The sequence below is a fragment of the Panicum virgatum genome, chromosome 8K (genome assembly GCF_016808335.1).
Source record: "Panicum virgatum strain AP13 chromosome 8K, P.virgatum_v5, whole genome shotgun sequence".
Lineage (NCBI taxonomy): Eukaryota > Viridiplantae > Streptophyta > Magnoliopsida > Poales > Poaceae > Panicum > Panicum virgatum.
This window is the reverse complement of record NC_053143.1, coordinates 47,961,247-47,984,531: the sequence shown is the minus strand read 5'-3', so window position 1 is coordinate 47,984,531 and position 23,285 is coordinate 47,961,247. Positions and strand designations below refer to the sequence as shown.

Here is a 23,285-nt window from a genome sequence, read left to right as displayed (position 1 = left end):
AAAGAGCAGTTTTACAAAAACAGAGTTCGAAACTTAATATTACAAGTTCAATATAGGTGGGTTTCAAACTCCACTTACAAGCCTTGGGCTCACGAGAGTCAGATTAAACAGAAACGTAAAGTTTATTGAATTTACATGCTCTTCCGAAGTTCGATTACGATAAATACTTACTAAAGTAATGATGCCTTGCTCAAGTACATCAATACAGCCACCACGACCTACTCTTCCCCCGCGTTTGGATCAGCGGGGTAGAAATGGCCAAACACCACTTCTGGCTCACCTGCAACTAGGTTTAGAAAGCACCCTGAGTACAAAAGGTACTCCGCAAGACTTACGCAATTAAATAAACAAGGATCATGCAATGGCTCAAGTAAAAGCTTTAAGGTTAAGTAATTATTGCATAAGCATTAGCTCTCTATACTTTCACCTATCAGAATTGATTAATGTTGCCTAAACCCCTAAACAATTTTAGTACATTAAGAGTATACAAAATAATGAGTCACAGGGGTGCCATGAACCATTTCCAACATAACCGAAACTTTCTACGAAGAGTTCAACGAACAAAGAGCTTGCTCATAACCGAGAGCGCGGCAATTCGAATTGATTATAACCTTGCAAGGGTGTACTACTTTACCCACACGATGTGAGGACCATGCGACTCACCCAACCGGCCAAAGTTGAATAAGGGGGTACTCGCGTCAACCGTTCCCAACATGGCTCGATCATTGAAATCTTCACACCTAGGTTATGCGTAGAGACTTAGTTTCCACCGGGGACATCTCTAAACATTCCTACTCGCAAGTCCACCCGGGGACACCTCTAAGCCTCTCTGCATAGCCCTTGGCCACATATCTAGGACTGTACATCAATGATCAAGTCAAGGAAGGTAATTGGCTTATCCGTACCATTATATTGGATATGTGGTAGCACAAAAAGGTGCTCAAAGCCGACGTCATCCACGAACGGTCCTTAAACGATCCAAGCGGACCTGCCTATGTGACTCCATTCACTAGGCCCTACCATTCCGCTCGAATCTCGATACTACCAAACTCTTAACAAACCGACCGAACCAGTGCGATCAAGGGTAAACGGTAAATGTGATCCTCCAAACTGTTCCTGTCTAGAGAGCAATAGGAGTACTCTAAGCAGGGCTAAGCATCTAGTCAAGTTAAGTAATTAACTAACTAACTAGTGCCAAGAACACAGATAACAAATCAAGAAAAGGTAATGCATGGAAGCAGGTACAAGAGTGCAATACATACATACTATATATAACCCAACATTACCCGGTGAGATAACTAACTAACTCAGATTAAATAGGAGCAAGGAATCATGCTTAGCTGCTTGCCTGGGTTAACTTCAGACTCGACCACGAACGGGATTCCGGGTTCAGGCTCCACGGACTCGGCGGGTTCCACGGGTTCGACCTCCGGCGGTTCGGTCACTAAAATGCATGAATGCGATGCAAGAATTAAGAAATGAACTTAACAACAAGCATAAATTATGGAAATAAATGAGCATGCAGAGAACAATGCAAAGAACTCATGAAAATTGGTTTTGCAGCAAAAGCATTTCCCTATAAATAACCATAAATAGATCAATTTTCAGCTACTCAAAGCAAGATAAATCGGGAAAGGAATGCAAACTGAACTAAACAAATCCAAGAAAATTATCTTAGATACTAGGCATGAAAGCAAAGCTAACAAAACTGGTTTTGCCATTTTATCACTTTCCAGCAAGAAGTTCTATAATAAACCATTTTCATATAAAGTATAAGAAAACAAACTAAAACTTTGATACACAGCAAGGAAACATATGAACAAGTAGTACCACTTGAAACTACAAATCACAAGGAGTCTAACAAAATTTAGTTTGACATTTTTCGAGCAGTATACAAATAACCAAACATTAAACTCACTTTTGCAAGATAAAACTATAGATAAATCTATAGCAAGGTAACATGCAAAATAATATTTTTCCTAAGTAGATCTCAGCTAGAGGAATCCAACAAAATAAGTTTCATAATTTTTGGAGTGATACATGAATTTCTACAAATTTACAAGATTGCAGGAATATAAAACCTAAGAAACCCTAACAAAATCGCTAGGCACACCCGGATCAGGCCAGCCCAGAGACCGACAGGTCGGTCCCACTAGCCAGCGGCCCACCCAGCCGGGTCAAGGCAGGGCACGCACCCTGACCCGCACGCGCGGCGACGGCAGCGGCGGCGCGAGGCGGCGCGGCGAGGCGAAGCCGAAGCGGGGCAGGGGAGGCGCGCACGGGGATGCGGAGGTGGAGGCGAGCCTCACCGGCGGTGACGCAGGCGAGGAGCGCCGACGAGGGGGCGGTGCGACGGACAGGGGCGGCGGCGGGCGGAGGAGAGCGGCGGCGGCCCTGCAGGGAGGCGGTTGAGGCCGTGTGAGCGCCAGAATCGGAGGAGGAGGGCAAGAAGGAGCTCCCCGAGTGACAGATTGAGCCACGGCTCACCGGAGCGGGAGAATCGCGGCGGCGAGCGGCGGCGGCACGGCTTGGGGGCGGCGGCAATGGTTGAGGGGAAGGCTAGGGTTAGGGTTTGAGGGGAACGGGGGTCGGGGCGGGGTCTTGAGGCGATGAGAGGAGGGACGGTTGGGCACGGCGCACGAGGATTGCCGGCATGTGGACCGAGGATGGCCGCCGGCGACGACGCGTGCGTGCCGCAGCGCAAAACAGAGAGGAGGAGGAGAGTGAGAGGCTGACGGGTGGGCCCGGCGGGGAAAAAATTTTTTCTCTTTTTTTTCTGGGCTGTGACAACTCTTGTCTTCGTTTGAACGTCGGGGACGAAGAGGCAGCCCGTGTTCATGCTGATCACTTGTGGCTTCTAGACTCTAATTTGTGCTAATCGTTTACTAATCAGCCCAAAACTCGAACCTTAACAGGTCCAGTCCATTAGCCGGCGGCCGGCCTTGCTAATCACAGGTTGCGTGCTTGCATGAAGGCACTGGTGTGTTGGCCTAATCAGCTCGTGCAACCTTTGAAAGGAACAAAAGGACGCATGCATGCAGCATATGCAGACTTCTTTGCATGTTAACATTACTTGCTTCATCTTGTTTATGTTGAGACACATATATGTACAAATTAAAATGCCGTCCAACAGTGTTACTGATTGATTTGAGTGGTTGCTGAATTTTTTCTAGTGACGGAACAAAATTGCACTGCGTAGAAAGGAACGAAAAGTAAACTCCTGTCGTCCAACGGGAGGCAGCAGGTAGGCCACAAAGCAAAGACTGTAGCAAGCAGCAGAAGACATTCCACTGCGTAGAAAGGAACGAAAAGTAAACTCCTGTCGATCGTCTACTTGTATTTCTGGTCATCGATCTTCCTGACAAATAAAAGCCTTGTTGTTTCTTGTTCAATCGTGTCTCTGCCGCACAAGCACCACAGAGTTGAGTATTCCTCATTCCATCCTGTTGAAGTGGCGTAGCCATGAGCGCCTGGCTTCATGCATCTATCAGGATTAAAAAATCCTAATGAGCTCTCGTTTAATTGAAGAGTTGTTTCAAGAAGATATATAATTGAAAATCTTTGGCGCTAAGTATAATTCCTAATGCGAGTTCACAGAATACAATAAAAGTAGATTATTAACATCATCAAAACGTAGTTCGTCCTTCGTTTTCCAGATGGCCCTGTTTAGTTTCCAAAAATGTTTCTACAGTACCCATCACATCGAATCTTCGGACATATGCATGGAGTATTAAATGTAGTTAAAAAAATAACTAATTACACAATTTAACTATAAACGACGAGACGAATCTTTTAAGTCTAATTAGTCCATGATTGGATATTAATTGACAAATAACAACGAAAGTGCTACAGTTCTAAAACCCAAAAAAATTTCCCAACTAAACAAGGCCTAAGTCTCTCACCCAACTAGATAACCGTATTGTATTTTTTTTTGTAATGATAACCTTATTGTATTGGTGGTGTCAAAATAATTGGCAATCACGACAAACACAAATGAACCAAATCTCCTAGATTTTCTCCACAATAAATGAAATTAAAGCACGCTGCCGGCTGCCCACAACTTGCTACGGCAACGACAAGTACATCTGCGTGAACAATTACTCTACGCCTTCAACCTCTCGCTGCTGCCATGCATGTCAACTTCAAGGAAATTGCCTCTTTTTTTTCCATTCACTTGTAGCTAGGACAAAGATTATCACGTGAGGAATGCACTACAAAGAGCAAGCTCATGGTGGTCACCGGAACCATTTAACTTGTCTTTTTTTTACACTATTAGATATTTACGTGCCAAGGCTCTGTATGTAGTTATCATGCAAGAGCGGTGTTTCTATTAACAGAATTGCTTATTATAAGCTAACTTTAGATTTTGCCAATGCGGATGTGCTTTCTGTGACTGTACTATGATTTGTTCCATAATAAATAATTGACTTGATACAATTCTTTATTCTTTTTATTTCCTAGTACATCAGAGACAACCACTGACAAAGTTTGACAAAACAAAACACATAAAAACCCCCTGCAAAAATTACATCCTCGGCTGGATTTGGAGCAGCCGATCAGTCACCATCAATAGTACTGTAATTAACTTGTCGTTGTTGCTGCAGAAATCCATCCTTGTATGTAGGCTACTTATCGGCTACAACCTCTTACCTCTTGCATCTCCTTGTCTAGATCATTAAACTTTTTAAGCAGCTTATGCGATGTGAGAATAATGGGGATTAATTCATAATTGGTCCTAAAGTGAACTTGTTGAAATGTTCAAGTATCGAGATGCCTGATTTGATAGTTTATAGACCTCATCTTACTCGTCAGGATGAAACTGTGTATACACTATTTCCAAGACTATGAAACTTATTGAAACTTGCATTAGGGGCTACAGAGTTTCATTTCATGCAATTACGTCTAATCACATGGCTCACAACTAAGTGCTATGGGTAGTCTATGAAATCGTGAAATGAAACTTTGCATTGGGGGGGCTTATTTCATTCACGAACTCAAATGTACTTAAATGACATGGCTCTCTGAAATTGTACATGAAATCTTGCACTGGAATTAGCCTAATTGAGAGGCACTTTTTTTAAGAACAAGTACAATGCGTATAACATTTATATGATGTCATTGTCTCGATTATGATATTTTTTTTCTTACTGGAACTGCGCACGATGCCTTATTATTAGACAGTACATAATTTTTTTTGTATTATTGTCACTGTCTCGATTGTGACATATAATTCCTTTACTGGCTTACTGCAACTGCACACCACTAATAGCGCGATGCCTTATTAATTCGACAGTACATGACTTTTTTTTCCCCAACCAGTGTATCGGCAAAACTAATACTATAGTAAGTCTTTGCAGCTGTAGAGGATCGGAGTTGTCAATTGCCATCAGTGATGTAAGATCTAAGTTTCTGAACAAATTCATCGATGTACCTCTCCTGGAGATCCTCATCGGCTACAAACTCCTGCATCTTTAGGGCATTTGCTACAAAGATCCTCCTGGTATCTTCTTCTACCATGACGGCCCGGACCGCGCTCGCGATGCCATGGCGGTCGAAGGATCCATCGTCCTCATTCCTCGCCACCTGCAACCCCACCTACCTCCCCGCCATGAGCCGCGCGTTCGGCCCTTGGTCGCCGAAGATCGGCAGCATGATCAGAGGGTGCCCGTACAGAAGCCCTTTGACGAGCGAGTTCCGGCCACAGTGCGTCAAGAATGCCCCAACGGCATCGTGCGCCAGGATGGTGATCTGAGGAACCCACCCCAAGGCCATCAGCCCGCGGCCGCCAGTGCGCTCTCGAAAGTTGGCGGGGAGGACGTCGGCGTCAGCGACGCCCCGGGGCCTCCTCAGAGCCCAGAGGAAGCGCGCTCCGGCAAGCTCCAGCCCGTGCGCCAGCTCGTGCACGAGCTCCACGCGCAGCGGCACCTCGCTCCCGAGCCCCACGTACACGACGGACCTGGGTGGCTGCGCGTCCAGCCAACGCGCGGTGGCATCGTCCCGGTGCACGCCGGTGCCGCGGCCGCCGCCGGGGGTGTTGACAGCCAAATTTGGCACCTGCTGGGGTCGACCGGTCTGACCGGTCGGGCCGACCGATCAGACCGGTCTGGTCTGTACAGTCCGAATAGAATTAAGGTTTTTGTAAAGAGTCCTCATGTAATCTTACTCATGAAGGGGTATGTCTTCCCCGGCCTATAAATATAAAGGCTAAGGCCGATTGAGGTTATTCCCAATCGAATCAATCAAAATATTGCATTATTTTTTATCTCTCAAACCCTAGTCTTTTCCAACCTTAGATTACTTTCTTCTTTCGTCTCGACGATGTTTGAAGACGTTCTGAGTGGCCTGCCGACCTCAGAGCAACCCTAGCTACGCAAGCTCCGATGGGGTCCCTCCCGAGCTCGCATTTCTATGTCTTCGCGGTTCTCTACTCTACACCGGTCAGACCGGTCTGTGGAACCGGTCAGACCGGTCCGCCAGGGCATCGCTGGTTCATATCGTTTTGACGATCTCCTGCGCATTCTAGCGCATTCGAGTGTGTTGGCGCGATTCTGTGTCAACACACTTTTTGGCTTCTCCGCTGGGAAAAGATTAATCTGGTTTCAAAACCGATCTAATCTGGTCCTCAAAGAAGATGGGCTCTTCAGAGATCAACAAGGATAACATCATCACGGCTACGATGGAGGAGCTCACTGAAGAGGAGCGCAAGGCCTACCTTCTTGTGGAGGAGCACATCAAGGTACAATTCTTGAAGGGCTTCAAGAAGGATCGTGGTGGCCTCGTCAAGAGGGTGGAGGAGTTCGTACTGTCGTCTCTCAAGCTTACCAAAGATAAGGTTGAAGAAATACCCAATGTAAGCCTCTCTTCCTTTGATATTTTTGATAAGATGTCATCCATGATGGATCAAAAGATTGTTGCTGCACAAGCCGCTGCAGGTGATGTTTTAATAAAGTTGAGTAGTGATATTGATGCGCGTAAAGGTAAATAGACCATGTCAGATCCTAACTCATCATATCCGAGTTCGGCTACCCCTGAGTTCACATCTAAACCACTTTATGGTATGCCGCCGAACTCGTTCTCAGGGCAAACCCCGCCACCGTCGACTGTGCACACAGCACCAGCCGGACCGGTCTCACCGACCAGTCAGACCGGTTACTCAGGGACAGTGCCGTCACTGGTGCCCCTCAAGACGATTCCAAATTCGGCTGCCCCTGGCCAAACTAATGAATTGTCACTGTATACACCACCTCGCACTACTGCTGTAGCTGGAGGATCGCGAGGATCTGGACCTAACCAAGGACCGATCCCAATTTCTTCACAGACGATGTCGCATGGAAATTTTAATGCACATCGTTTTTCTGAGTTTTATACCAGCCAATACTATCAGGCCGATCTCCTTAAGTTCAAAGAAGATCTGGCAAATGCGATTAAAAGTAAGCTTGGGGTGGATATGGGTACTACGCGTTTATATCAAAAACCTTATCCCGCTGAGTTTGATTTTGTTTCTTTTTCCTGCTGGTTGGCGTATTCCTGAGTTTACTAAATTTAATGATGATGATTCTCGTACGACTTGGGAACACGTTAGTCAATATGTCTTGTAGTTGGGAGAAGCCGGTTTCAATGACGCTTTGCGTGTGCGTTTATTTTCTTTATCCTTGACTGGAACGGCTTTCTCTTGGTTTTCCTCGCTTGCTCCTAATTCTATTCGCAATTGGGCTCAGTTGGAGCATAAGTTTCATGATCACTTCTTTAGCGGGGAGACCGAAGTGAAATTGTTGGACTTAACATCGATTAAGCAAGGACGTGATGAATCTTCTTCATATTATTTCAAAAGATTTAAAGAAATTAAAAATCAGTGTTTTAGTTTGATGATTTTTGAAAAAGAATTGGCGGATTTGGCAATTAATGGTTTACATTCTTATTTGAAAGAGAAACTCAAGGGCTTTGAATATCATACCGTGAATTTTTTGCAAGTCAAAGTCATGGGTTTAGAGTTTAAACTTAAAAATGCCAAAGATACCTTCAAGCCTCATCGGTCCAACACGTATATTCTTGATCATGATTCAGATAGTTCGGACGATGATAGCAAGGAGGTATACGCTGCTGAATTTGTTTGGCCATCGAAGGCCAAACCCGGTTCAGTTCCGTCTCTCAAGCCGATTCAAAAGAATCGGCAAGAGGAGCTGAAACTTACTTTTGATGTTTCTAAATGTGATCAGATTTTTGATGAATTACTTAAAAACAGTAACATCCAATTGTCACATGCTATTCCATCTCCCGATGAGCTCAAACGATATGCATATTGTAAGTGGCATAACTCTACATCTCATGCTACTAATGATTGTAATATTTTCCGTCGACAGGTACAATCGCCATTAATGAAGGACGATTGGTACTTTCTGAGATGCAAATTGACAAAGCTCCTTTCCCTGTTCATACGCTGGAATTCAACAATCCAAAGGTGCTCATTCGGCCGGAACAAGCCGGAAGAGCTAAGGGGAAGAATGTTGTCATCGGTGATCCAAGACCGATGGATACAAGTGACAAAATCCTTGCCCGGGAAGTCATCAAGGAGAAGACTGATGATGGCAAGGATACTCTGAAGATCATAGTCAGAAATCCCAGACTCGGGGGGGGGGGCAAGGAAGCTCTCCACCAAAAAATCGGTCTGCTGATCAAGCACGACCGGTCAGACCGGTCCGACCGGTCCGACCGGTTCCTCCAGCCAGTCAGACCGCTCTGGTGACCGTCCCCGGACTTTCAAGCCAAAGCGTCCGGAAGTGGGTACTTGGAAGACCAACAAGGTGAAGGTGCTGGGAAGAACTGCTAATCAGAAGCCCACCTTCAACCAGTTGTTGAACAAGTACACAAAGGCCGTTCAAAACGATCGGCCGCTAAAAAAGAGACTACGATCACCACCGTGTCAAGACCGTCCAGTGTCCCCAAGGAGGGAATCCAACAGGCACAGGGGTGATGTTGTCACATTGTATCCTCCCCAGATGTGTGCTACCATGCCATGGGTGCCTCCGGCTTCAAATGCGACAAATCCGGCATGGGAGCATGGGGGGATATGGATGCAGTGCTTTCCGATGCCTTATCCTCCACATTATCAAGGAGAAAGCTCCAGAGTACCCGTGCATGACTGATTGGGGCCACGCCAATCTGGTCCAAAGCTGCAGGATGCACCAGTCAGACCGGTCGCCATGGACCGGTCAGACTGGTCTCACCATAGGCCGGACCAGGCTCCTGTTCCAAGGTTTGAGTATCGCGTCAAGGGGCAGAAGCCTGTTGCTGATCCAGAGAAGTCTAAAGCCGATGTTATTCAAATCGGTGAAATCAAAGTGCCCATAAAAGACACGGGCAAAAAGCCGATGGATATTGAAGAATCGGCTTATGTTCCTTCACAAAATCCGGTCATGGCTAATGATCATGAGGCCGGTAGCAGCAAGAGCGCAGTGGACAAGTACCATCAGCCTAGGTGGTGCCCTTCAGGTTTAACTCATACACAGAAGAGGAAATTGCAGCGCCTTCGCAACAAAGAAAAGAAGGAGCAGGAGAAAGAGAAGATGAGGGATAAGGACTTCAATAGATACAGGCCCATGTTCCCTTAGAGCAAGGTTTGGAAGGTCAAGACAGCTGATCAGCCAGCCAGATCGGTCGGACCGCCACAGCCGACCGGTCAGACCGGTCAGATAGACCGGTCAGACCGCTCTGACCAATCGGTCAGACCGGTAGAGCCTACTACAGAGCCAGCAGCCGAATTAGCACTGCCCGTTTCGGTTCCTTCTGTAGACGAAGCCCCAGCAGTTCCTCTGACAGCAGAAGACGAGGAATTGGTGGATTATGAAGCGTCTCCAGAGCGCACCAACTTGGAGATTAATGTGGTGCACTTGTCTTCGGATTACTTTGTGGTTCCGGAAGAGGATTTGGCTCATCTTCAGTTTGGGCCCCGTGAAGCTGTGTTCCAGAAGCCAAGCGAGAAGGACAACCATCTGAAGGCTCTTTACCTGAGGGGACACATCAACGGGAAGCCGGTGACTCGCATGCTAGTGGATGGTGTGGCCATTGTAAATCTTATGCCCTACTTGCTGTACAAGAAGCTCGGTGGCCAAGACGAGGACTTGATCAAGACAAACATGACGGTCAGTGGTGTTGGAGAGAGCGAGCCCCTTAGCGCCAATGGAGTTGCTTCCATGGAGCTCACCATTGGGAGCAAGACGCTTGCTACGGTTTTCTTCGTCTCGGAGGTGCAAGGTAACTACAATTTGATTCTTGGGAGGGATTGGATTCATGCAAATCAGTGTGTTCCTTCCACCTTGCATCAGTTTCTTGTTCAGTGGATCGGTGACGAGGTTGAGATTGTCCATGGGGACACTTCATCTTTTGTTGCTTTAGCCGATTCGGATTCTATTAGTGCACACGACAACGTCAAGTGTTTATCGGGCATGGATCTATCCGATTATGATTTGATTAGTTACACTAAGGATGGTTTTGTTTCTGCTGTACTAAAGCTGATGGATAATCGGCTAAATCATTTAATGTAAATCAGATGAGTACAACAGAAGCTCCAGAAGCGACCGGTCAGACCGGTCCAGTCCCGTTCGGTGCACAGGGCCGACCAGTCAAACCGGACACCCTGACTGGTCAGACCGGTCCAACACAGAGTGGTTACAGCAGAGGCTAGATCAGTATCGGGCGCGTACGAACGATATGTGTGAAGTCATTGAAGATTCTGATGATCTAGACAAGCTGGGCCAAGGGTTTACATCGGCCGATCCTTTAGAAAATGTGGACATTGGTGATGGAACTATCTCTAGGCCAACCTTTGTAAACAAAAATTTATCAGTTGAATATAAAGCCGATTTGGTCAATTTATTGAAGGAATATGTTGATTGCTTTGCTTGGGAGTATCATGAAATGCCCGGTTTAAGTCGTGATCTTGTTGGGCATCGTTTACCGATTAAAGCCGGTTTTAGACCTTATAAACAACCGGTTAGGCATTTCAATCCCATTATTTATGATCGAATTAAAACTGAAATTAATCGTTTACTTGATGCTGGATTTATTCGGTCTTGTCGTTGTGCTGATTGGATCTCTAATATTGTGCCCGTTGAGAAAAAGGATTCGGGGAAAATTAGAGTGTGCATTGATTTTAGATATCTTAATAAAGCTACTTCCAAGGATGAATATCCTATGCCTATAGCCGATATGTTGATCAATGAGGCTTCCGGACATCGTGTCATTAGTTTTCTTGATGGTAACGCCGGTTACAATCAAATATTTATGGCCGAAGAAGATACATCTAAAATGGCCTTTAGATGTCCGGGATTTGTCAGCTTGTTTGAGTGGGTGGTTATGACTTTTGATTTGAAAAATGTGGGTGCTACTTATCAAAGAGCTATGAATTTAATCTTCCAAGATTTGATTGGTGTCATTTTGGAAGTGCACATTGAATTGGCCGGTTTGGATCATCATTTAGCCGATTTGAGACTTGCTCTTGAGAGGATGCGCCGGTATGGTTTAAAGATGAATCCACTCAAATGTGCTTTTGTTGTATCGGCTGGAAAGTTTCTTGACTTCATTATTCATGAGAAGGGAATAGAGATTGATCCTAAGAGAGTTGAAGCCATGAAGAAGGTTGAAACCCCTACATACAAGAAGGATTTACAGAAGTTTTTGGGCAAGATAAATTTCTTAAGAAGGTTTATATCTAACTTGTCTGGGAAGATCGATACTTTTACTCCTATTCTTCGGTTAAAAGATGAAACCGAATTTACTTGGGGTCGAAACAGCAAGAAGCGTTTGAGAAAATCAAGATTTATTTGTCTTCACCACCCGTGCTCAAGGAGCCTAAGAGAGGAGTACCTTTCAGACTTTATGTAGCTACTGAAGACAAGGTCATTGGGGCTATTTTGACTCAAGAAACCGAAGGGAAGGAGTACATCATTACATATTTAAGCCGACGACTTATTGATGTGGAGACAAGGTATACATTTATTAAGAAGTTATGTTTGTCTCTTTATTATGCTTGTACCAAATTGAGGCATTACCTACTATCTAATACTTGTATAGTAGTTTGTCAAATCGATGTGATTAAGCATATGTTACAAAAGCCGATTTTGAGTGGTAGAATCAGTAAGTGGGCTTATGCTTTGGTTGAATATGATTTGGCTTGTGAACCTTTAAAATCTATGAGAGGCCAAATTGTAGCGGATTTTATTGTTGAGCATCGGATTAATGACAAGCATGATCTAGAAGTCGGCTATATTACTTGCACACCATGGAAGTTGTACTTTGATAAATCGGTTTGTGATGATGGTCAAGAAATTTGTGCTGTTATTATTTCTCCGAATGGTGCCGTTTTTGAATTTTCAAACTGATTGGAAGAAGAATGCACAAATAACCAAGTTGAGAATGAAGCGCTTCTATTTGGCTTGAAATTCTTGCAATCCATGGGTGTGAAGCTTGTTGAAGCCTTTGGAGATTCTCTTCTAGTGGTGCAGCAAGTATTCAAGGTATGCTAATACTATAATGGTTCTCTAAATGCATATCTTGATATTATTTCATCCTTCGATGAATTTATTATTAAACATATACCAAGGGAAGAGAATGAAAAGGCAAATACTCTAACTCAGCAAGCATCTGGCTATAATGTTACAAAAAAATATTTCAACATTCGCAAGCCGATGCAAACGAAAGCCGAGTTTCTGGTTCTGGACGCACCGGTCCGACCGGTCAGCGAGACCGGTCTGACCGGTCCAGAGACCGGTCTGGCCAGTGATGCTGCTGTTGGTTCTGATTCAGCCAAAAAAGATGATTCAATTATCTTGGCTGAAGCCCAGGATTAGAGGGTCCCTTTTATATCATATTTGAGAGATCCTGGTCGTGGTGTGGAGAGAAATATTCGGAATTTGGCTTTCAAGTATGTTTTAATTGACGATGAGCTTTATCGTAGAACTGCCGAAGATTTGCTTCTCAAGTGTTTAGACTCGGATTGCTATGGGTGAGGTTCATGAAGGTATTTGTGGTACTCATCAATCGGCTCCCAAGATGAAGTGGTTACTTAGAAGAGCCGGTTTCTATTGGCCCACCATGCTATCCGATTGTTTTAAGTACTTTAAAGGGTGTGAAGAATGTCAGTGATTTGGTGATTTGCAATTGGTGCCTGCTGTGTTGATGCATCCTATTATTAAACAATGGCCGTTCCGAGGTTGGGGGTTGGATTTTATTGGACAAATTAATCCTCCATCTTCAAAGGGGCATCGCTTTGTGTTAGTTGCTACATATTACTTTACTAAATGGACCGAAATAGTTCCTTTGAAGAATATGACACATAAGGAGGTAATTGAGTTTATTACTGAGCATATTATTCATAGATTCGGTATTCCAGAAACTTTGACAACAGATCAAGATTCTTCATTTATATCAAAAGAGGTGCATGCCTTTGCCGAAACATACAAGATTAAGTTGCTCAATTCATCTCCATACTATGCTCAGGCCAATGGACAAGCCGAGTCTAGTAATAAGATTTTGATCAAACTTGTCAAGAAGAAGATAGAAGAAAATCCTAGGAGGTGGCATGAAGTATTATCCGAAACGTTATGGGCTCATCGTATATCTAGACATGGTGCTAATAAGGTTACTCCTTTTGAGCTTGTGTATGGTCAAGAAGGCGTTTTACCCGTTGAGCTAAATCTGGACGCTTATAGATTAGCAAAACAAAATGACCTCTCCGTTGTTGATTACCATGATATGATGACGGATAATGTTGATGAGGTGACCGACAAGCGTTTGAAGGCTTTGAAGGAGATTGAGAAAGAAAAGTTTCGGGTAGCTAGAGCTTACAACAAAAAGGTAAAACTTAAGTCTTTTCAGGTTGGAGATCTGGTTTGGAAGACAATTTTGCCTCTTGGGATGAAAAGCAACAAGTTTGGCAAATGGACGCCAAGTTGGGAGGGTCCATACAAGATTGTCAAGGTTATCTCCGGTAATTCATATGTGATGGAGACGGTGCAAGGTGAACGTCTACCTAGGGCTATTAATGGGAGATACTTGAAGAAATTATATCCTAGCGTATGGCAAAGTGCGTGAAGATGAAGACGGCCGGTATTGGATATCGCCCTTAGTTTTATTTTTAGACTTGTATGCTCTGTGTGAAATATGTACATCAGGATAGTTCTTACTTTTTGGCTTGTGAAACTCACCAAAAAGCAGGGGGGGCATATGTTGACAGCCAAATTTGGCACCTACTGAGGTCGACCGGTCTGACCGGTCGGGACGACCGGTCTGGTCTTTACAGTCCGAGTAGAATTAGGGTTTTTGTAAAAAGTCCTCATGTAATCCTACTCGTGAAGGGGTACGTCTTCCCCGGTCTATAAATATAAAGGCTAAGGCCGATTGAGGTTATTGCCAATCGAATCAATCAAAATATCGCATTATTTTTTATCTCTCAAACCCTAGTCTTTTCCAGCCCTAAATTGCTTTCTTCTTTTGTCTCGACGACGTTTGAAGACATTCTGAGTGGCCTACCGACCTCAGAGCAACCCTAGCCGCGCAAGCTCCGACACTCCGACAGGGTCCCTCCCGAGCTCGCGTTTCTAGGTCTTTGCGGTTCTTTGCTCTACACCGGTCAGACCGGTCTGTGGAACCGGTCTGACCGGTCCGCCAGGGCATCGCTGGTTCATATCGTTTTGACGATCTCCTGCGCGTTCTAGCACATTCGAGTGTGTTGGCGCGATTCTGTGTCAACAGGGGACGGCGGCAGGAGGCCCAGCGGGACGAGCGGCTTGCCGAGGAGCGCCGCCGCCAGCGGGAACGCGCCGAGCTCCCACTCCGGGCAGCTCCGCAGGGCCACGACCGTGCACCGCTCGAGCGTCTGGGAGACGCGGCGGGCGATGGACACATCCCCGGCGATGCGCCTCCCGTGGCGGCGAACAGCAGCGCGTCCCCCTCCCACTCGTACCGCGGCATGCCCGCCGGCGGCTCCCCGCCGCACACAGCGATCGGGTGCTCGAAGATGGTGGCCGCGGCGAGCTCCGCATGCTCCCGCGCCCCGCAGGCCAGGGCGGTGATGAAGGCCGCGGTGGGCATGAGCATAGCGCAGGGCACCCCGTTGTCGCGGGCGGCGTCGGCGGCCCAGTGGTGGAACGTGTCGGCGAGGACCCAGTCGGGCCGGCTGCCGCCGGCGCCGGCGCACGCGGCGCGCAGGAACTCGGCGAACGGCGCGGCGAGGCCGTTGAAGGCCTCCCAGAGCGGCTGGAGGCGGTCGCCGGGGACGTCGTTGGTGGACTCTGCGCCGGCGGGGAGGCCCTCGATGCGCGGGAGCGGGAGCGGCACGAGGTCGACGGACCCGGTGTGGCGCCGGAGCGGCGGGAGGCGTGCGAGGTTGCACGGCGTGGAGACTGTGAAACTGTGAAACTTGGATTTAACAATTCGCCCTATTGAACCCCGACACGATTAGTTAAGCTCACCATATTGCATTCGCCGCGCTAAACACTTAAAATGGAATACAAAGTTCCGGAAATAAAAAAAATTACAGATACGAAGTTGTAGGCTCACTTATAATTTTACTCCCTCCATCCAAAAAAATAGTTATTATGGATTCAAAATTTGTTGAAAAAATAAGTTATCTTACCATGTTTAGAAAGTGCGCATGCTTACTTGGTCCACACCGCACAACCACCACCTGCCTTGCAGCCTGCCGTCACTCGTCACACCCGCGCCAAGCACCGCCAAGATTCATTTAGTGCATCTCCTGACAGACTTTCTAAATTGGACTAGTTATTTAGCTATGATTTGCTCTCTATATCTCTTCTTCATCCAACATGCTAGTTAAATCTCTCTCTTCGTATCCAAATCTCATCTCTCCTCTCCTCTCTCCAACTCACTTACACCTAAGTCCCACAACACCATGGCACCAGCAACCGAAGAGCTTGGCCGAGAGGCCCCCGAGCCGCCGCCGAACGCGTCGCCTAGCACTGGAGTTCTGCGCCGCCGCTTCGCCCTCCGCCGCCGGGAGCTCGCACATCGTCCCCCAGTCACAAGTCACGCGTAATTTGTGTGTGATCAGTTCCTTGGATTCGAACTCATGACCTTAAGCCTCATGCTACCCTTCTTTACCATCTCACCTACACAGCACACATGATGAAGGTAGATATGCTTTTCTTTTGAAGTAATACATGGAGGATCATTGAGTATCAGGCCATGACACCGATTAAATGGTCGGACGATGTCATTGACTGGACAAAATGACCGCGCATTTTAGTACTGAACCAAAACACCAAGTACTAAAAGGTGATATTTAGTTCCGGTCGGTGTTTTGATCCGGTATTAAAATGGCTCCATGGGCTTTTAAATTTGAACTCGATACTAAAATGGCACTGTGCCAGCTTTGGTACCGATCAAATTATGACCAGTACTAACATGCAGCGACGAAAGGCCGTTTTTTTGTAGTGGAGTCACCCAGATCATGTTTGTTTACTAACATAGTTAAGTACTAGTGATTAGCTAGATGATTGTATGACCTACATCACTATCAGATGGTGTTAAAGTATCCCACAGCCGTGGCATGGATAATGTGCACTGGTTTAGTAGTTAGTTAAGGGGCTTGTACCAATTCAAACAAAAGGGTTGAAAGTCAGACAATAGCGATTAGAGACGAGAAAGTACATTTTTTTCCTTACTAAAATTGAAAAATTATAGATTTATGATTGCACGAAAAATGCAATGCGCAGATATGATTTATATGCTGTCAAAGTCCATTTTTAAAAAAGCAGATTCTATTAAGGAAAAATTTAAATTACTCCTCTCAATTATAGCCAAAGTCTTAATAACCTTCCAAAATATTTTTTGGTTCATTTTACCCCTTAAACTATACCATTTGGTTCAAATTATCCCCTAATATAATTTGTCTTTTTCATTTCTCCATGCATAGATAGAGTTTTAAGTTGAAATTTTACAACATAAGAGTACGCATCATAACAAGAAAAATAAATCATATGTTTTATCATTTTTTGATAGGTTAGGATATTTAATAATAAATTAAACATTAGAGTTCAAAATTATATGCAAACTAATGGGAAAAAATTATAAAACTTTTTCTAAACATGCATTGTGATGTCCACTACTATCCTGTAAAATTTGAAATTAAATTCAACTTGTGTATGGAGAAACAAAAAAGATAAATTGTGTTATGGGGTACAATAAACTAAATGGCATAGTTTAGGGGTAAATTGAACCAAGTTGTAGTTTAGAGAGTTATCCAGACTTTGGCTATAGTTGAGGGGAGTGAATTGAACTTTTTCTTTCTATTAACAAGTCTCTAGCCACAGTTGGCAATTATTTTTACCAAACCTGATGGTTAGTAAAAAGTTGTAGAAACTATACATCTTGAAATTACGGGAGCAACCAATGCAACAATTGAAAAACAACGCTGCCCCTGAACAATTCAATGAAACCCAACACATCTTGAAACTGTTTCAGGTTCTCAATCGCTGAAATTAGACAGAGAACAGAGAGACTGCTCTTGTCTGACAATAAAACGACTCACACCATTCAGGTTGTCCATTGCCTCGTCGCCATGGACGCGGGGTCCTCCTCGCCGCGGCCGCTGCGCGTCGTGCACTGCCCGTGGCTGGCGCTCGGCCACCTGCTCCTGTTCCTGGAGCTCGCCGAGCGCCTGGCGTCACGGGGCCACCGCGTGTCCTACGTCTCCACGCCGCGCAACCTCGCGCGCCTCCCGCCGCTCCGGCGCGGCGGCGGCGCCGTCGACCTTGTGCCGCTCGCGCTCCTGCGCGTCGAGGGCCTCCCCGACGGCGCCGAGTCCACCAACAACGTCCCCGGCGACCGGCTCGAGCCGCTCTGGGAGGCCTTCGACGGCCTCGCCGGACCATTCGCGGAGTTTCTCGCCGGCGCGTGCGCCGGCGCCGGCGATGACGGCGGGCGGCCCGACTGGGTCCTCGCCGACGCGTTCCACCACTGGGTCCCCGCCGTTGGGGCATTCTTGCGCACTGTGGCCGGAACTCGCTCATCGAAGGGCTTCTGTACGGGCACCCTCTGATCATGATCATGCTGCCGATCTTCGGCGACCAAGGGCCGAACGCGCGGCTCATGGCGGGGAGGAAGGTGGGGTTGCAGGTGGCCAGGAATGAGGTCGACGGCTCGTTCGACCGCCATGGCGTCGCGAGCGCAGTCCGGGCAGTCATGGTGGAAGAAGATACCAGGAGGGTTTTTGTGGCAAATGCCAAGAAGATGCATGAGATTGTAGCCGATGAGGAGCTCCAGGAGAGGTACATCGATGAATTTGTTCAGAAACTTAGATCATCTTATGTCACTGATGATGGAACCTCCTCTACTCCGGCTGCGCATTGTCCAGCTTAGACTTAGTGGGATAGTGGTCATTGCTGAATCACTTTAGGCAGAGTTATGTTGGAAGAAAGACTTCTTGTAGACTAAATATATACGAAGACCTACTTATGATGGTTATTGCAATAAGGAATTGCCAATGGCCGGAATTGCGATCATCTTCTCCAGTCACTGAAACATGACATTCAGGCATTCAGACAAGGAAGCAGAACTTAAGTATTTCTGCTTGTCCGAAACATCATACTTGATGACCGAATCGGAGGGAGTAGTAACATTTGTTTCGACACTTGATGTTACTGTTGGATATGTTCCAAATTCATATTGGGCTGGCCGACTTCTACCGTAGTGAAGCGGAGGCCCGAGCAAAACCAACAGCAGAGCCGGAGCGAAGCGGTTCAGTACATATACCCTCGATTAGGGTTTACTCCATTACTCTTTGGTAAGCCTCCATACGGCGTTGTAACCCAAACTCTTGATAATAGTGAGAAGTATTGCTGGCTGGCGCTCGTGGTTTTTCCCCTTCACATTGGAGGGGTTTTCCATGTAAAATCGTGTGTCTTCGCTGTGATTGATCTTACTTGTTTCATTGTTTAGTCGCCGTTACTTGTAACAATTGGTATCAGAGCTGTGGTTGCAGATTAGGGTTCCATGTTGACGTCGATGAAGTTCGATCTTCCGTTGCTGGATTACAACACGACGTTCTCGCTATGGCAAGTCAAGATGCGGGGGATTTTGGCACATAATCATGACTATGATGAGGCGCTGGATAAATTCGGGAAGCAGAGAAAGGCTGATTGGACTCCTGAGGAGATCCGCAAGGATCAGAAGGCGCTTGCCCTAATTCAACTTCATCTTAGTAATGATATTTTGTAGGAGGTGTTGGAGAAAAAGACTGCTGCAGAACTCTGGCTGAAACTGGAATCGATCTGTATGTCCAAGGATCTAACCAGTAAGATATATATGAAGATGAAGCTATTCACTCTCAAGATGAAGGAGGATGATTCGGTGATAAGCCACATATCTGAATTCAAGAAGATCGTTGCCGACCTAGTGTCGATGGAGGTGAAGTATGATGACGAGGACTTAGGTCTTTTACTGTTATGTTCATTGCCAAATTCGTATGCTAATTTTCGTGACACCATACTTTTGAGCCGTGATGAACTCACCCTAAAGGAAGTTTATGAGGCTCTCTAGTCCAAGGAGAAGATAAAAGGCATGGTGCAGTCTGACGGGACATCATCCTCCAAGGGCGATGCTTTGCATGTGAGAGGCAGATCTGAGCATAGATCCTCCAATGACAGCAATGATCGTAACAAGAGTCATGATGGGAGAAGCCGTTCAAAGTCCAAGCCGCGTAAGAAGTTCTGTAACTACTGCAAGAAGACTAATCATTTTATTGAGGATTGTTTAAAATTGAAGAATAAGGAGAAGAAGAAAAACAATTCTGATGGTAAGGCTTCCGTTGTTTCTGCTGCTGACTCTGATTCGGGAGATTGTCTGGTTGTTCTTGTTGGTTGTATTTCTGGTCATGATGAATGGATTCTTGATTCCGCATGTTCATTTCATATCTGTATTAACAAAGATTGGTTTAGTTCCTATAAGCCTGTGCAGAAAGGAGATGTTGTGCGCATGGGAGATGATAACCCACGTGATATTGTGGGCATTGGCTCAATTCGGATCAAGACTGATGATGGCATGACACACACACTGAAAAATAAATATATACCAGGGATGACCAGAAATCTTATCTCGCTGAGCACGCTTGATGCAGAAGGTTTTAAATATTCTAGTTCAAATGGCGTTCTAAAGGTATCAAAAGGTTCTCTTATTTGCTTCAAAGGTGATTTGAATTCTGCTAAGTTGTATGTCCTTAGAGGAAGTACTTTACCTGGTTTTGTTTCCGCTGCAGCTGTTACTAATGGTGAACTTAGTAAAACTAACCTCTGGCATATGCGTTTGGGACATATGAGTCAACTTTGATATGGCAGAATTGATGAAGAGAAACTTGCTGAATGGCTGCACTTCGAGTAGCATGAAGTTTTGTGAGCATTATATTTTTGGGAAGCATAAAAGGGTGAAATTCAACACTTCAGTTCATACCACCAAAGGTACTCTTGATTATGTACATGCTGACTTATGGGGTCCTTCTCGTAAGCCTTCTCTTGGTGGTTCTCGTTACATGCTTACTATTATTGATGACTACTCTAGAAAAGTATGGCCATATTTTCTGAAACATAAAGATGATACCTTTGCAGCTTTTAAGGATTGGAAAGTCATGATAGAAAGGCAAACCGAAAGGAAGGTAAAATTGCTTCATACTGATAATGGTGGAGAGTTTTGTTCGCATGCCTTTAATGATTATTGCAGGAAGGAAGGCATTCTTAGGCATCACACCATCCCGCACACTCTGCAACAAAATGGTGTGGCCGAACATATGAACAGAACCATTATTTCAAAAGCTCGTTGCATGCTGTCCAATGCAAGGATGAGCAAACATTTTTGGGCTGAAGCTGCTGCTACTGCATGTTACTTGATAAATAGGTCGCCTTCTATCCCACTAAATAAGAAAACTCCCATTGAGGTATGGTCCGGTACGCCTGCTGATTATTCAGAGTTGAAATTTTTTGGCTGCACTGCTTATGCTCATGTTGATAAAGGAAAATTAGAGCCTAGAGCTGTTAAGTGTCTTTTTCTTGATTATGGTTTAGGGGTTAAAGGCTATAAATTGTGGAATCTCGAAACAGGAAAGACTTTCATGAGCAGGAGTGTTGTTTTCAATGAATCTGTGGTGTTTAATGACAGTTTGTTCTCAGATCATGTTCCAGATAATTCTGAAAAGGAGCTGCAGCGTATGAGTGTGCAAGTGGAGCATGCTGATGATTAGATAGGTGTGCAGGTGGAGCCTGTTCATGACCAGGACAATGATGTTGCTGATGATGATGCTCATGATGTTGTTCAGCAAACTCCCCCTGTTTTGCAACTAGAGGAGGATTTGCCTATTGCTCAACGCAAATCAAAGAGGAGTTGTGGACCTCCAATACGTCTTATTGAAGAATGTAATTTGTCTTATTATGCTTTGAGTTGTGCTGAACAGGTGGAGAATTGTCATGAGCCAGCAACTTATACAGAAGCTGTTCGTTGTGGTGATCGTGAGTATTGGATTTCAGCTATGCATGAGGAGATGCAGTCTCTCGAGAAGAACAGTATATGGGAGGTTGTGCCTTTGCTTGAGAAAAAGAAGACCATCCGCTGCAAATGGATCTTCAAGATAAAGGAGGGTCTAACCCCAAGCGAGCCTCCAAAGTTTAAGGCAAGGATAGTTGCAAAAGGTTACAGTCAAATTCCGGGTGTTGACTGTAATTATGTGTTCTCTCCAGTTGTAAAGCACAGTTCAATTCATATATTTTTTAGTACTGTTGATTCACATGATCTTGAACTTGAGCAGTTAGATGTGAAGACTGCGTTTTTGCATGGAGCGCTTGAGGAGGACATATACATGGACCAGCCGGAAGGGTTCATAGTGCCTGACAAGGAGAAATTTGTGTACAAGTTGAAGAGATCCTTGTATGGTTTGAAACAGTTCCCTCGTCAATGGAATAAGAAGTTTGATTCATTTATGCTGTCGCATGGTTTTAAAAGGTCTAAATATGATAGCTGCGTTTACATCAAGCATGTTAATGGATCACCTATATACTTGCTGTTATACGTTGACGATATGCTGATTGCTGCCAAGAGTAAAGTTGAAATCACTAAATTGAAGGAATTGTTGAGTAGTGAGTTCGACATAAAAGATCTTGGTGCTGCTAAGAAAATTCTCGGTATGAAAATGACTAGAGACAGAAAATCTGGTTTGCTATTTCTTAGTCAACAAAATTATGTTAAGAAAGTTCTTCGGCGTTTCAACATGCAAGATGCAAAAGCTGTTAGTACCCCTATTGCACCTCACTTTAAATTATCAGCTGCACAGTGTCCTAGTACAGATGAAGAAACTGAATACATGTCAAGAGTTCCTTATTCTATTGCTGTTGGGTCTTTGATGTATGCCATGATTTGCTCTCGCCCAGATTTAGCATATGCTATGAGTTTGGTCAGTAGATACATGTCTAATCCTGGTAAAGAACACTGGAAGACTGTTCAGTGAGTTTTCAGGTACCTCAAAGGCACAACAGATTATTGTTTGAAGTTTGGCAAAATTGACAAGGGACTTATTGGTTATGTGGATTCAGATTATGCTGCTGATCTGGACATGAGAAGGTCATTGACTGGTTATGTGTTCACAGTTGGCAGTTGTGCTGTGAGTTGGAGGGCTACATTACAGTCTGTTGTTGCTTTGTCTACTACTGAAGCAGAATATATGGCAGTTTCTGAAGCGTGCAAGGAACTAATTTGGTTGAAAGGCTTGTATGCTAAGTTGTGTAGAGTTAATTCTTGCATCAATCTTTACTGCGACAGTCAAAGTGCTATTTACCTTACTAAATATCAGATGTTTCATGAAAGAACTAAACATATTGATATCAAGTTCCATTTTGTTCGTGATGTGATCGAAGAAGGTGAGCTGAAGGTATGCAAGATTAGTACTCATGATAATCCTGCTGATATGTTGACAAAGCCAGTTCCTGTTGCTAAGTTTGAGCTCAAACTTAGTTGGGTTGATTGATTAGTCCAAGAGGCTATTTGGCGCCAGAAGTATTCTTTCTTTGTTATGTTCAGGATGAAGGTGTTGATTTATGCTACAAGAAAATTTTATCTCAAGGTGGTATTTGTTGGATATGTTCCAAATTCATATTAGGCTGGCCGACTTCTGCCGTAGCAAAGGGGAGGCCCGAGCAAAGCCAACGGCAGGGCCGGAGCGAAGCGGAGCTAGTATTTGTTTCAACGTCAATGACACATTCCTGGGCTAAGAACAAACTTTTTATTTATTTTGG

General features: G+C 45.1%; 2 pseudogenes; one reads left to right on the top strand and one right to left on the bottom strand.

The window, feature by feature from the left end:
- Positions 1-5,303: 5,303 nt before the first annotated feature.
- LOC120645849 lies at positions 5,304-16,024 on the bottom strand (annotated as a pseudogene).
- Positions 16,025-17,575: 1,551 nt separating this feature from the next.
- On the top strand, positions 17,576-18,409 carry LOC120646375 (annotated as a pseudogene).
- Positions 18,410-23,285: the final 4,876 nt, after the last annotated feature.